This window comes from Protopterus annectens, chromosome 3.part1 (genome assembly GCF_019279795.1).
Source record: "Protopterus annectens isolate FY-2018-M chromosome 3.part1, PAN1.0, whole genome shotgun sequence".
In the NCBI taxonomy this organism is placed as follows: Eukaryota; Metazoa; Chordata; order Ceratodontiformes; family Protopteridae; genus Protopterus; species Protopterus annectens.
In genome coordinates, this window is record NC_056732.1 from 614,966,357 (window position 1) to 614,978,682 (window position 12,326).

At 43.5% G+C, this 12,326-nt stretch overlaps 1 protein-coding gene across 3 annotated transcripts in view; it reads left to right on the forward strand.

Annotated features, from left to right (window-relative positions):
- Nucleotides 1–12,326, forward strand: part of CTDP1 (CTD phosphatase subunit 1) — a 2,700,378-nt gene that overhangs the window by 1,392,962 nt on the left and 1,295,090 nt on the right. The window lies entirely within an intron of this gene.

The following is a 12,326-nucleotide window of genomic DNA, read 5'->3' on the forward strand; positions in this document are numbered from 1 at the left end:
GGAGGCAGCTACCTTTGTATTTTGTGCATACCTTTACAAATCAACGCAAACTGGATTATTTTCTATAGTGCCAGAGTATGCTTTCCTAGGACTATTCTGCAATGGCTTCTAGACTGTGACCCATCTCCCTCCTCACTTTTTCTAAACTCTGGTATTCAGTCCTTATAGTTTAGGCTACTCTAACAGTAAAAAAATTGTCTTTTGGCTTCTCCCGTTAAGGGTCGCCACAGCAGATCACCAGTCCGCTGATTGATTGGCAGTGGAGTTTTTCGGTGTCAAGTTGCCAGCCCAATGCACAGCCTTTACAGAAGGCACACAGACAGACACACCTGCTGCATGTCTTTAAAACTCATTTGACCTCAGGGAGGGCATGCAGACTCCACACAGACAACACTCCAGCCGAGAATCAAACCAGAGAAGCTCTTGCTGTGAGGCGACAACGCTAACCGCTGCACCACCTCGACCGAATTTTAGGCTACTGTAACAGTGATCTTAATAAAAACTTTATATAGTTGTGTAAGTAAATTTACAATAACATTAGATGTTCAAAGAGATCACTGCTGCAGCACAAGCACCCTTCCTCTCTCCTCCCCCTTCTTTTTGTTGATGTTATGCTAGGGTGCATGGTCGTGCGTGTGTTTGTGTGCGCGTGCATTTTGTCATTCCTTTCTTCTACTGACACACTTCTCTGGAAGGGCACTAGCCTCCCTTGCTTTGAGGTAAGAAAGCTGTGAACATTTGGCACCCTAACCATTGTCTTTATACTGCTGTCTTAAGCTCTACAGTGCTTAGGGCATGTGGAAGCTACCCTAAAGCTTTGGAAGCTGGTGAGTCATCCAGTTCCTGTTGGGGTATATTTCATATAGCTTAGGCTATTGCAAGAGTAATTTATTATAACATCTACTGTTATACTAAGTTTACTTGCACAGCTGTACTTTCTAATGTTTATTCTTGCTATCACCAGTAACAAAGGTTACTGCATCAGCATGTCTTTTGTTATATACTTTAATGACATTTATGAATTTAAGAAGAATGGTGGAAGAATGATCCATACCAGGTATAAAGGAGAAGGGTTCCATCTAAGGCCCATATGGCTAGCTGGAGTTTTGCCAGAGATTCAGCTTGGAGAATTTACTAGGGGTATTGCCTCCTAGATGTCATCATCCCTTCGTTAGTGGAGATTGAGTTCCCCTTGGCATTCCAGTTCATTTTAAGAATTGAGCCCCCTGAGAATTGTATCCCCCCCAACTCGCACCTTATAGGGCTATTTCCAGGATATTTATGCCCATTTCCCCCACTTTTTTGTCTGTCATGCCTTAGCAAAGGAAGCATCTTCTTGAATTATCTAGTAATGGATGAGAATAGTAATGTTCAATATTGAGGCTATTTGCTTAAGTGCCTCCCCTCAGTACCTCTGGATTGATTGACTTAGGTTGATGATGAGTTGCAGTATGATCCTGTAGCAGTGCTCCCTTGAGTTGAGGCCTTACTGTTCTCAACTCCCCTGCAGGCACTAGTCAAGCATTACTCTCTGCTAATCACTGATTGGATCCAGAGTCTGGTGTAAGAAGTATCAAAGCTTCCTTCTCATTTGGTCTCCAGTGCAAGTCAGACATTTGGGATCTTCATGTCAGACATGGACAAAGCTTCAGAGTTCTGGAACTCCTCCCACTTCTCATTTGATGGAAACTCCTTTAATGAAATTGTGTCATGCTTGGTCTCTTGCTTGTACCTGTCTGCAGAGTGGGTCAGGGGTCATCCTTTGAGTTCCACACTCATCTGCGACATGAAGAAAGTCTCAGTCTTCTGCTGTCTCTTTGAGGGCTAAAGCCCAGTGTCCTCTGTCAGAGCAGAGTGAGATGTATTTGTCTTCCTTCTCTAAGGCTGACTTTTCTGTGACTGAAGGGATATGTGTTGAGTGTTTTAAGTTTCCAAACTCATGCCATAACCCTGAATAGACTGCAAACAGCACTGACTGTGAGGGTATAGGACAAGACTGACAGGAATGTATATTTTTTGATAAGCCAGGACTTAGAGCTCCCCAATTGTGTATCTTGCTTGTCTGGGTTTTAAGGCCTACAGATGGAGGGAATCCTCACTGTTTGAGACCTTCCCCAAGTCTTAAATCAAGGATGATAATATTGACTCCTCCCTATGTTTCTGCAGCTGCACTTTAGATGCTTGCAGCACATGGCCAGACTGAGACATCATGGGAATGTGCCTGTATCATTCAGTTTAATTGTGTTCGTCCTTCTTGGGAATGACCTGGACATCATTTAACATAATTTTTTCTGCCTGATCAGGCTACTTAACACCTCTTATAGGTTCATAGGTTCATACTAGGCTATCTGCCCTAGGGCATTTATAAGCCTAGCCAGAGTGTGTTTGGCTTTCGCCACCCATTTTAAATTAATTTTGCTATGCCCTTTTTCGAGGTTAGTATACTGTGCCTCTGTCTAACAGTGGCACAGAAGTGATACCCGGGGTAAACCTACGATCCCCCATCCACTCATCAAGATTCCTCTTGAAGAGAGTCAATGAGGGACTCTGCCTATCCTGGACTGGGATTTTATTCCAGAGTGAAGGGAGCCTCTGGGTTATGAATCTGTCCCTCCAGCATGTCCTATTTATTTCAGTGCTGAGGTTCAAGTCTCTCGAGCACGTAGCCCGATGGGATGTGGATTTTCTGAGGTGCAGCATGTCCATTAATTCCGGATTGGACATGGCTTTATACGTCAGGCACAGATTGCCTCTGAGCAGGTGGTATGCCACTGAGTAGAGCTGGAGTTTCTTTAACTGGGCAGCATATGGCATCTGTTTGAGCCCTTTGATCCTCTTGGTGAGGTACTTTTGGGGTATTTCCAGTTGCTGCAGGTGTCTGGTAAGGTACATCCCAAAAGGGGCATTGTACTCAATTATGGGCCTGATGAGGGATGAGTAAAGAGGCACATTGACCTCCCCTGATCTAGATGTGAATCCCTTCATGATTAGGTGGGCTATATAAAATGTTTTTCTAACCACTTTGGCCACGTGGTTGTCAAATGAGAGATTGCTATCATTGGGTCCCCAGGTCCCTAATTACTTCTTCTGTACTTAATGGATTACCACCTATGTGGTAATTTGTGGGCACTTTGTTTTTGCCGAAGGGGATGACTATACACTTTTTGGCGTTTAGCTTGAGACCATGGCTCTGGCACCAGTTGTCTGTTTCTGTGAGTTCCTTTTGGAGGATGCTTGTGTCGGCTGGAGAGTCGATTATGGCGCCCAGTTTGCAGTCATCTGCGAACTTGGTCAGCCACAGTCCTTCCGTGTTGGCCTGTACCTCCGAGAAATATATACCGAACAAGAGAGGTCCCAGGACTGAGCCTTGTGGGACGCCACTTGTAACTGGTTTGGAGTCTGACATGGCTCCAGCAATTCTAACCATGTGGGTTCTGTCCTTGAGCCAGTTTTCAACCCATCTAGTGACATAGGGGTTTATATTTAAGCTGGTGAGCATTATCTATAATGCCCGAGTGGGGTATTGTATCAAAGGCTTTTGTGAGGTCCAGGTAGGCTGTGTGGACCACCTTCCCCTCGTCAATGGCCTTGGTGACTATTTCAAAGAAATCGACCAGGTTTAAGAGGCAGGATCTGCCCTTAACAAAGCCAAACTGGGTAGGATCCAGTGTCTATAGGTCCCCAATATCTTTATTTATGAGGTCCATGATGATCCTTTCCATAGCTTAGGATCCGTTGAGGCACCACCTTTGTGGAGAGGGACCACGGTTGCTGTACGCCACTCTTTGGGCACATATCCTGTAGTAAGGCAGAGATTGAACAGTAGTTTTATGTTTGGGTTTAGCTCTTCTTGGAGTTCATGTAGGACGCAGCCCGGGACACCATCTGGTCCCATTGATGCTGTGTTTTTTGCTTTGGAGAGGGCGGCTCTTACCTGAGCATCTGAGATGTCAGGGGGGCAGCACTCTGCTGGGATAGATATTTGCCCTTTTGGTGGGGAGGGGAGTTTGCGCTGAACCTGTCAGCTAGGATGTTGGCAATGTCTGTGGGTTCGGTGTATTTTTTGTCATTTTGGACTAATTCTGAGCATATCTGGGAATTACCACCCAGGTTCCTAACATAACTAAAGAAAGCCTTGTGATTATCCTTAGTGTCCTGTGCAAATTTTCTCTCGAAGCTGGCCTTAGACAATTTTATGTGTGCCCGTAGTTTTTTGCTAATACTGATCAGTGATGCCTTCCCTTTTTTGGGATTTTGCTCTATCATTTAGTAGCTTCCTCCTTCTATTGTATAGTTTGTTTATGGCTGGGGTCAGGCCGTCTGCCTTTGGAGGATTGGGTCTTGGTTTTATTTGGGATCGCATGATCCATGCATTCCTGAAGGTGTTCATAGAATGCATTTATAAAGGATTCTGTGTCTGGGCCGTATTTTCCACAGGCCCGGGGGCTTTGAAGGATTCCACCTCAGTTTTGAGGAGTGTGAAATTTGCTTTAGAGAAGTTTTTCACTGTGGTTTTCTGGGCAGGGGGTGGGGTCGGGATGTGAATATCCAGTGAGATTAGTTTATGGTCTGATCTTACCAGTGAGGGATACACTTCTGGTCTGGAGCATAGAGTCCCCATGTTGGTGATAATCAGGTCCAGTATGTTTTCCCCTCTTGTGGGAGTGGTAACAAGTTGTTCCATAGCATTTGAGTTTATAAATTCTAGGAACTTTTGGGCTAGGGTGTTGGAGCTAGAGTAATGCTCCCAGTCTATGTTTGGGTAGTTGAAGTCACCCAATATAATGGTGTTTGGAGAGACCTTCATATTTTCCAGTGTTCTCAGGAAGGCCGGGTGGGGTTCCTGGGTTTGGGAGGGTGGTCTGTAGCAGGCTATAAACTGGAAGGCAGTTTTACCCACTGTTAGTTGCACATGGATAGTCTCTGATGCTTCGTGCTTTGCCACCAACCTGGAGGTGTGGGTATCTTTGATGAATATCGATACTCCCCCTCCTTTTGTGGTTCGGTCCAAGTTTTGGGGCCGAAAAGCATGGTATGAGGTATAACCTGGTAGTGCTGGGGTGCTCTCGAGAGCCCTGAACCAGGTTTCTGTTACTGCACAGATATCAATGTTCTCCATGCTAAGGAGAGTTTCGAGTGCGTGCATCCTTGAGGTTTAGACTTCTGGCGTTGAGTAGCATTACTCTTAGTTTCTTATCCCTTGTGATACCTATGGAGGTGGGTTTGTCTTTTGAGCCTTGCCTAAAAAAGGCACTATGGGGTAGCAAGAGCCTTTGCCAATATCCAAAGCCCAGGGTGACAGGTGCAAGCCGTCCCTAGCGAAGCATCGTGGCTTGTCGAGCATATCATCCCAAGCTGACAGGCATTGGATCCCCTTTGAATGACACCAGTACTTAAGCCAATTGTTGAAATTGATCATCTTGTCTTCATATTGTGGCATCATTCTTGGTGAGGGTAAGATGCTACTCAAGGTCAGGGTCATACCGGCCTGGGCTACTTGCTCAGAGAGCTCCTTTATGTCTCTTTTCATGTAGTCCAGGGAGGTACGTCTCAGGTCATTCACACCAGCATGGACAATGACTGAGTCATATTTGTACTTGCCTTGGAGTGACCTGAGTGCTTGTGTTATGTGGCAGATCCTAGCACCCGACAGGCTGCTCACCGTGACCCTCTCCTTGTTCATCCTGGTGAGTGGGACGTCAGTGTGCCTGACGATAGAGTCACCTATTACAAGTGTATTAGGTGTGTTGTTTAGTCTTAAGGGCTGTGACTGTTTGGCACACTGGCTTTGTGAGATATGTGTTGCACGTGTTTTGTTTTGGGGTAGCAGCTGCTTGGGTGTCTGCTTTGGAGGTCTCTGCTGCTTCGGCTGATCTTTATTTAGAGCCTCCGAGTATGTTTTTGTGTGATTATGTGTTTAGTTTGCTGTCGTGGTAGGTCTATGTGAGACTGGAATTGCAGTGAGTGTGGTTTCCTTCTCCTCCTGACTGGTTATGCCAGTACTGAGTTGAGAGAGCTTTAGCCTCCAGTTTGGCTATATGGTTGCATCTCTCACATGTGTTGGAATTTGTTGGGAGGAGGAGAGGGTTGTCTGTGTACATGAGGCAGTTGTAACATTGCCTCAAGATTCCCAGATTCACCAGCTGGACCGGAGAGGAGATTGACAACTGACCTTTGGACATGCTAGAATAATATTGGGAATTCCTTAATTGAAAACCAGGGCCACTGGGGAGTGAGGGTGTAGTGCTTTTAATTTTTAGTGCTGACTTATATAATTGCTTTAGTGAGCAAGTGCCAGGTAACTTAAGTGCAATGTGTTACAGGTAACTTAAATTGACAAACAGTAACTTTCTTTCAAGTGAAACAAGGAAATAAGTACAGTAAGCAATGCAGATATCACTAGTGATCCACAGAAGCGCTGAGAAGCCGCGTATTAGGTGGAATTAGCGTTCCAGGGAAATAACAAGCAAACAAACAACAAGCATATAAACAAAGCTAGATTCAGCAGGCCTGGATCTAGTCTATGCTACAACAAACAAGGTGTACCAATTTCAGTAAGATACAGTTCAAATATTCAGGCACTATAAACCTTTAACCAGAAATTCCCAGCTCAGAAGGGCAGAGTCCAGCCTCTTCTCCCACAAGAGTGCAGACCACAAACCTTCTTAATGTAAAGTAACTGGCCTGAAGCCCAAGTGCTTAAACCAGAACTAATACACTTTAAGAATAACAGACACTGGGCTCTCAATCAGCAGTTCCCAATTTAGAAGGATGAAAGCTACCTGTACTGCCACCACAGTGCATGCCACAAACCTTCCTAATGTAAAACAACTGGTCTGAAGCCCAAGTGCTTAATCCAAAAGACTTAAAATGATAGCTACACTTTAATCAAGTTACTACCAAGCAGTAATAAATACAATTGAATACTTTAAAGAATGCCTGGATTAGTGCTCAAGTTACACAAACAAAGCTAGATCCAGCAGGCCCGAATCCAGTCTATGCCACAGCAAACAAGGCACACCAACTTCAGTAAGAAGCAGTTCAGATATGCATGCACTATAAGCCTTCAACCAGAAATTCCCAGCTCAGAAGGGCAGAGTCCAGCCTCTCCTCCCACAAGAGTGCAGACCACAAATCCTCTTAATGTAAAATAACTGGCCTGAAAGCCCAAGTGCTTAAACCAGAATTAATACACTTTTAGAATAACAGACACTGAGCCCTCAATCAGCAGTTCCCAACCTAGAAGGATGTAAGCTACCTGTTCTGCCCCTACAGTGCAGACCACAAACCCTCTCAGTGCAAAACAACTGGTCCGAAGCCCAAGTGTTTAAACCAAAAGGCTTAGAATGAGTTACACCAAGCAGTAATAAATACAATTGAGTACTTTTAAGATTATGCAAAAGTAAAAAAAAAGTAGGTAGAAACACAAGTACAGTAAAAGCAGATGAAATTTTTTTTTTTTTTTTCTGAACAAGTGCTGAGATCAAAGAAACAGATTTGAGTGCTGAAACTAGAAAACTGGCTAGTTATAAGAAAAAAAACTAAGCTAGAAGGCTTCCCTCCAACACAGAAGGGCTTGGGGGCTCAGAAGCCTACAAATAGTCTATACCACTTAACAGGAAAGGCAGGAAACAAGCTTCATTTTTTTTTCTGTTTCCCAGATGCTCTCTTTATACACAGTAGGAGTGCCTGAAATCAGAATATGATCTCACTGCACTCAGTTGAGTGAGCAAATGAGATGGGCCCAGAAGGAGTACCCAAACACAAATTTACAAGAGGGGTAGGCAGTTGCAAGGCCACTAAGATTAACACCAAAACAAAAACAGGGAGGGTGGCTGGGACTAACTGAAGAGCAGAGTGAAAACTTCCAGTTCTTCTCTTATATGTCCAGTTGAAAATAGCAAGTTCTTAGCCGGCCAAAGCTGAGGTTTTTAAGCAGAAAATATTTCACACTGTACCACTTAAATAGGCAAGGACAGGAAATCAAAGAATGTGACTACCCCCACACCTGTAATTACTAGCAAATAACAAAATTCAGCAAACACTGAGACTGAGAGCCTTCCTTACTGGGAGCCTTGGGCTGTGGGTTGGGACCTAAGTACAGTTGTCATTCTGATGCATGATAGCTTCCGGGTCTCTGGCTGACCACCTTCAAGCTACCCCTTCTTCCCCATCATATGCGGAGGAGAGGCCTCTGCGGTTGGTTGTTGGTCAAGTCACCTGGTCAGTTCTTCTAGGGTATCTTTTCTCTCAACTTTGAATGATGGCCTTATCACCCTCTTTTGGAAAGAGGTTCATAATCTCTTTGGAGGAGGAGGGCCCTTCTCTTGTCTGTTCCATGTATTTTGCATCTTTAGGGTTTTGATCCCCTCTGGTGAGATGGGGATGGTTGATGCTATATTGCTTGGGAGTTTTCTTCTCTCCTTTTGGTAGTAGAATGGCGCAGTGGTGCAGAGGTAGTGTTGTTGCCTCACAGCAGGAGGTTCTCCAGTTCGATTCTCGGCTGAGGTGCCTTATGTGCAGAATGTGCATGTCCTCCCTGCATTCGTGTGGGTTTCCGCCAGGTTTCCTCCCATGTTACAAAGACATGCGTCTGGAGCGTTTCTCCCTGGGTCTTTTCTGAAAATTGGCTACGTTCCAAGTTGGACTTTCCCGGTAAACAGATGTTAAATAAATAAACTAATCTCTGGTTGTTTTCCGACAGAAGGAATTGCTCGCTATGTTCAACTGAGAGTAGCTCTCCATGGACATAACGGTTGCTCTCCATGGAAATAACTGTTGCTTGGTACTTTTGATGAGATAGATACTGATGTTCAGGATTCTAGATGTGTTCTGCTGGGTCTTGCCTGTAGTCTTGTAGAGTAGGATCGTGTTTTGGTTTTGATGGTTGGGGGGAGGCAGGATGGAAGTTCAATACTGACTGGTTGTCGACACCTCTTGATAATTGCTGCTGTTCATCCTTTATGAAAGTGCTTCCATCTTAGGGTCTTTACTCTCTGGCTTAGCTGTTGTGATGGTTGGCTGTGGGATTCTTAACCCAGTGATTTGAGAGTTCATCTGATGGTATTTCTGGTCCTTGCAGGTTTGCCACATTTGAGTATTGTTTTGCTTCCCTCTGTCAAAAAAAATATTTCAATCCCTGTTCAAGCTCTTCTTCTCATAGTTTCCTATATGAGTTGGGAACTAGGTTTGAGAGGGTGCTTGTCACTGTTGAGAGCATTGATTTTGCAGGATGTGGAGTTTCTCTGCTAAAGTAATTTTTTTCATTGATGGGCTTCATTGTCCTTATGCATAGCAAGTGTTTCTTCTCTACCCCTTTCCCTATTTGGGAATAGTTTTTGTTGTTAGCAAGCATTTTGCCTACCAGCCCACACTGTAGCTTAATTTGCTTATTTGAGAGTAGCTCCTTTAGTATTTGCTTGGATGCTTTTAGCAGGCTTTGTCACAGAGTCCCGGCTTATAAGAGTATCACTAAAAAGGAAGGGAGTAACTTAAAAGAGCTGGATTAAGGAGTCTGGAAGGGATGATGGAATGTAGGGGCACATGTGGGAAATATGTGATGCCTAGAGTGGGATGGAGCTGTTTTTTAATCAGCGCAGGTGGTTAAGAAATTGTTAAAGGTGGGAGTAAAGATGGTGTTGGGTAGTTAATGTAGTGTTAGAGGTGTGTGTGTGTGGGGCTATGCAGTGAGACATGGAAAGGAACTGTACAAATTACAGCACATATGGTTTGGAGCGCACTCGTAAAATGGTGTGAGCAAGAAGTACAAAAGTAAGATCAGTGTTGATGGCCATTTGGGTAAAGAATGGAATAGATACGCAGTGATAAGAGGGGACTTTAAGGGAGCATGGTAGGAGCAGATGTTTAGGGTTTTATGTGATGCTATGAAGGATTTGGGACGTGAAAGGAAAGGGAAGTGTAAAGATCCCATTAGAAAAATTGGATAGTTGGTGTGGATGGGAACGTGAAATAGAATTGTGAGACAGGGGGTTGTTAAAGAGAGGTAGCGTTAGGGGGTGGGCACATCATTTTAAAAGAAAATTAATAATTATTGAACATTTTTAATTTTCGTGATTCTGAAATAAGAACATTAAACAAAATGAAACTGTTTGCCTAAGGATTTTATCTGTGTGTCAGAACATGCCAAAAGTAGTAAAAAAAATAAATGAAATTTCAGCTTGGAGGTAACACTTGGCAGAATTCGTAGACATCACATGCACTAAGAATGGACTGAGGAAGGCTGCTTGTGATCCAAGACACCATCAGCCAGGTTTTGTTGGAATACATATGCAAGTACTCACCAGTGGTGTGTGTGTGTGTGTGTGTGTGTGTGTGTGTGGAGTAGATGAGTAGTGAGGAAAAGTGAATGTACAACTGTGTTCAGTTCACAGAGTGGAACTGCATATAATATTCATCCTTGGCACTATGTAATGATCTAGACTGGCACAACATTGAACAGCAAAAGTACAGGTCTGTTCAAAAATGCATTGTGTGGTCATGCACCTCTGGATGGCTAACCAGGCAGTTCACATTTTGTAAAAGATAGTAGTGGGGCACAGAAATGTTCAGCCCAACACTGTACCTGAAACATAAATGGTCATTGGCAGCTAATGCTGGGTTTCGCCGCTCAAGGCATAATGAGATGAGAATGTGGTTGTTGAGGTGCACATCTCCCATATTTAAGCGAGCACACTGGATCTACTGCTGATGGTTTATTTTTAATGTTGGAGTATAGGACGTATCCTATTCAAACACTGTTATGCTGTTGTTGCCTACTCTTATGAAGTGTTGGATGTGTGATATGTCAGTGTGAGTCATGTGCTGCCAGGAAGTTCATTCTGCAGTCATGCCTCATGTTACTGCCCCTTCTCCTGCAGTACATTACAGACCTGTGCACATCACTAGCCTCTGCATATTTATTAATGATGACCAACTAGAAAAATGCAACTCTGTTTTGAATACACTGTTTGTTCATGGCTGTACTCTAAGCTCTGGCAGCAGCTTTTCTCTTTTGTCTGTCTGTTGGTGTTTTGATTTATTTTGATGGAATAGTTTTTTTAAATTTGTAAGGTATGGTGAGTTGGCAGACATAAATAAAACCTGCCAGATGCACACAGATATAGTCTGCAAACACAGTAAGTTAAGGAATACTAATGGCATACAAAAATACCACCAAATGAATGCTAGTTGATGTTATTTTCCCTTTGAAATATGTTATTCTTCAGTTTCCTGCCTGAACATGGTAGAAAAGTGACAGCAGATAGCAACTTTCTTTCAAGTCCTTTTCCCTCTCTCCATGACTTCTAACCATCATACCACTAATGAGGCTTGTGTTGGCAGTCCTCCCAATAACTCATTCCTTTTGGTCCACAGTGATGGAGAGAACACCGACTGGGAGAACCATCATTCAGCAGCCGTAGTCGAGGGTGTGCCCCAACTGTCAGCTGTTGTCCTTGTATCTGAGGGGAAGGAGATGGCCTTGCCTTGCTGTGTGACCTTAACACCTGACTCCTCCCTGATTGGGGCCATCTCTGTTTCAGGATAGGTCCGTAATTGCTCCTAGCCTGAGGAGGTACATAGCATCCTTCTTCCTCAGAGACCACTTCAATCATCTATAGACATTAATGGTGATTTTTTTTTTTTTTAATTACAATCCCCTAATCCCTCAACCCTGGTTGCTGAGGAAAATACACTTGCATCACCATAAGGGCCTGCAACTTCGCCCATGTATTTCAGCAGGAACCGCCATAACCAGTTTTAACACCAGACTTATTTGTCAGTCTGTGCAGCATTACTAGTGCCAGCATGCCTGTACTTTCTGGTTGAGAATGTGACCAGTGAAATAGAATCCACCACTTTCCTCTTTGTAGAATTCGCAATACAAAGACACTAGAACACAGATGTGATGTAATACCTTTTGCTGAACCAACTTAGATTTTGCAGTTAATTGAACTTTTGAGCTGACATGAGCCATGCATCAGAAGTTAAGTTACTCAAATTAGGTGCAGTGCTTAAGTACTTAAATATCCACTTGTGCCTAGAAAGGGAAATACACCATTTATTTCCAAATGTCTTTATAAAAAAAAATTAAAAAAAAAAGAAAACTTGAAAATGCTAGTGTTGAAAAAAAGAATCCGGAAGCTGATCTTGCATTTTTGGAGGATTAGCTGGGATCATTTTAAGACATATGCGGCATTTCACTGTGTTTCACATTACACGTGGCTAGAGGTCCTCATATTTGAAATTATGCGAGTATAGCTTTATATTACTGCTGGGATTGTATTAGTTGATCTAACTTAAAGAACAACATGATGAGTGACAGAGCA